Source organism: Bombus huntii, chromosome 7, assembly GCF_024542735.1.
Source record: "Bombus huntii isolate Logan2020A chromosome 7, iyBomHunt1.1, whole genome shotgun sequence".
NCBI lineage: Eukaryota > Metazoa > Arthropoda > Insecta > Hymenoptera > Apidae > Bombus > Bombus huntii.
The window spans coordinates 16,299,128-16,302,855 of NC_066244.1; the positions used below are offsets into that span (position 1 = coordinate 16,299,128).

General features: G+C 35.5%; 1 non-coding gene across 1 annotated transcript; it reads right to left on the bottom strand.

The window, feature by feature from the left end:
• Window positions 1-2,402: 2,402 nt before the first annotated feature.
• Trnae-cuc (transfer RNA glutamic acid (anticodon CUC)) lies at window positions 2,403-2,474 on the bottom strand. Its single transcript has one exon. It is a non-coding gene; the product is annotated as a tRNA-Glu (tRNA).
• Window positions 2,475-3,728: the final 1,254 nt, after the last annotated feature.

A 3,728-nucleotide genomic window follows, 5' to 3' on the forward strand; every position in this document is an offset into this window, starting at 1 on the left:
AACTTCCACGATATATGTACGTCACAGATGCAGACATTCTTATTAACTCAATAAAAAATTTCCAGTTTTTTCAACAACCGTATGCTTGATGTCAGCAACAAAGAACAGGAGTCTTAAATTAAAAGTAAGAAGTAAAGGTTGCTCTTTTTACATGAAATCCTATTACGATATATCCCGCTGAACTAAGTTAAAGCACTTCAACTGCTCGCAAAAAATATTGTTAAGCCAATTTGTAATAAGAATATCCATTACTGCAAACGCTAATCATAAAGTTAATCTACCCTTGAAAAAGAGATAACCATCTAACTAACGACTTCTAGAACCCGCAATCATCAAGATAAACATCTCTAAAAAGAATTTTATCTCTCAAGTCATCTCCTTCGATCATCGTGTTAGGTACATTTCAAAAGTGATACAAACGAGAGATTACACAATTATTCCGAAATTCCACGAACGAGCAGCAAAAAATACGTTTGCCATATATAGAAAAAGAGATTAAAGGGAAAGTAAAACAATGATAGTGAATACGATGTAACAAAGAAAAGGCTACGAATAATTCAAAGCTAAATATACGCACATGTATATAAACATTCTTCCTTGTGTAAAAAGGAGAATTAAAGAAGAAGAAAAGGTATATCAAAGACCTTATAAAAAATGAAGGATCACAAGTAATGCAAAGTTAAATAAGAAGAAACTTGGACCTTTCCATGGAAACTTTCCATCATTCACTTGCAACAAGAACGGAAAGGCACATTTTTTCACGCGTCGAAAGGAAAATTACAGAGAGAAGAAAACGATTGTATTGAGAAAAGATGATATACCTATCGGTGGCGCAGGAAGGAAGGTGTAGGACGCAGAAAGAGTATGGCCGGACTGGCATAGCCCGACACGCTAAATGGTACCGGCTGAGTGGTCGGCGTTAATTTCGAGGGGCCAAGAAAAGTGGTTGGAGCGAGTACGTGCTCGAGTGCTAAAGCTGGCGTCGCTGTCTTCGTGGTCGCTTTCAGGGTTCGGTAACAATGCGACCACGATATTTTTCGCTTGTCAAGGGGACCAACGCTAACGTAGGCAACTCGATACGCGTTACGTTTCAGTATAGCCAAGGTTTTAGAGGGTCGTTTCTTCAACAGAGGGAGAGAGAAAGAAGTTGAATCGCAGGAAATCGGACTGGATTCACACGAGAGAGATTCAGGTCAATCAAGCGATTACGCGTTCATACACCAGCCTACCGGCTCTTTTATTCGTTGTTCGTGCTTATCGTTGCTGATGAAGAATCCAGTTCCAGCGATAACGAGTGGTTGAACGTTTTGCATCGAAGTGGAGGGTGGAGATTGGCGGGATTATGGTATGAATTTGTATAATTCTGAGGTTGCAAACTGATTGAGTAAGCTGAAGAGATTTTGCAATTATACGAGAACGAAAAGATGTAGGTAAAACTGTGTGTGAGATGAAATTGAGTGGAAAAATTAGAAAAAAATATGATAGTACCTATTAGTGTGATGTATTTTCTGGTTGAAAATATGGATTCATACAAGTAGTATAAGCATTAAGCTACGTATATTGGAAATGCAATTTCAGTTGGAAGTTATTAGCGTGTATCATTTTCCGTTTGATTATATTGATACATAAAAATATAAATCTTATTTTGTATATATCGAAAGATGAAATTGAAACTCTCTAGGAATAAAAATTCACATATTTGAATCTCTTTGATATAAACGGTATTTATCTATAGTTATAATTACATATGATTTATGTACTTTGTGTACAAAATTAGTAAAAACTCCGTGCTTAATTAAGACAGGATCAGTAAACAGATGCAGTGTAGAAAGAAACAGGAACGTTATTGAGACAACAAGTCATAAGCAGCCAAGAACTACAATACACAGATGAGAACTATAGATAGAGCACTCCCGTCTTCTTCAGATTCGATTAAATGGTATTACACAACACCTCTTAACCAAGACTCCTTCAGAAGCTTTTCACGTTTTCACTAATCAAGCGTGAACAGTATCGGAGCGACACGGAGCCTTGAAATTCACATTCACCAATTTTCCGCTCCCAAACTAACCATTGTGAGTCTCAGATTTAATTTCAGATTGCGTTATCATAGCGAGGCATCGTGGCGTGCATATCAATACGCTTAAAATCATTTCCATCCACTATGCAACAGATTTTGCAAATTCAAGGAAAACCTTCAAACAGTTTGTTCTTCAGAAATGGCAAAAGCCATACGGAATCTTATTTTATTGAAATGATACTGAATTTGATACAGGAACAACTAACGTTTAATACTGACACCTGATTTTATCGCAAAAATTAGACCTGTATGAATGTTATCTCAGTGATATATTATATCGCAAGATGTATCTATGCGTAAAAACTAAACAAAAAAAATTAAATTCCGGTACCGGGAATCGAACCCGAGCCTCCTGGGTGAGAGCCAGGTATCCTAGCCACTAGACCATACCGGAGGACGAGAACTACTCTTATTCGATTTCCTTAAATACCAGAAAGAAAATTAATGTGTTAAATAAATATTTATTATAAGTATACTTAACAATATTATTATTATTAATATTAATATTATGAAATAACATTTTTTCATGAAGGTAATAATCCTAAATGTGGAATGAAATGATTTTTCGTGTAACGAAGATGAATTATTTTTAACATTTTTCATACATTAATAATTACATATTATATTATCGTTATTATCATATATTACGTTTACCATAACATCAGATGTATCTTAAAATCCCTCAAAAAACAATAAAACATAATTAGTTCGATCGGGATTGTTGTACGTATTATTAGCTATTGGAACACCCGATCTGCTTTAATATACAATTGCACTGCTTTAACTTCTCTTTTATTAAATACTATAGCAACCTCTTTTTTTTATTATTACAACACCAGTCTGTGATTTATGTTGGACAAAAATTTTCAATTCCTTGTTTGAGAACCTCGGAAATTCGAAAAGTTTAAGCCTTCCTACCACCTCCGGCGCATTATTTTCCTTCCAAAACTATCTTGTACGTGTTATGCGTACCGACATAACGAGCCTTCCTCGTTCTGAATGACAATGTACGCAACCGTATTTATAGACGACCGCCATCTACACGACAGCCGAGTTTCTTTTCGTTCCTTCGCTTGCGTTAGCCGCTTTTTCAAGATTTCTACGGGACTCACAGCGACTCTAACGGTATAATGGGTAAGTTCTGCAATCAGACTGAACGCAAAACATACACATCCAATGTCGAGAAATATTTATCTTTCTCGAGCAAGAATTGACATTTCATCGTGGTGAACTTTTGTAATACTTCCAACTGTCTTTTCTAAATTTTTATTCCCCGTATACAGAACACGCAGTATTCAGTATAGTAATTATCATATTGACAATTATTTCAAATTTTATTGTTTCATGCATACCTATGTTTTAGATTTATTCTATTTTCAATATCCGCGAAGATTGTCTGACATTTTCTTTTCTTTCTATAATTTCAAGATTCCAAAAGATACAATAAAATAACACAACTTTTCTCAACGAAAAAGCTAAACCAAAACACGGAAGAATTACAATTACCTGAAGCTAAAAAAGCTATACTGCCAACAGCGTTTAACACCATTCCATTTTTGGCGACTCTAAGATTCTCATAGAAAATCAAGTAGTTTAAAAAGAAGCGCCGAGGCCGCTTCCGGAGTCTGTATACGGTACCGGGAACGAT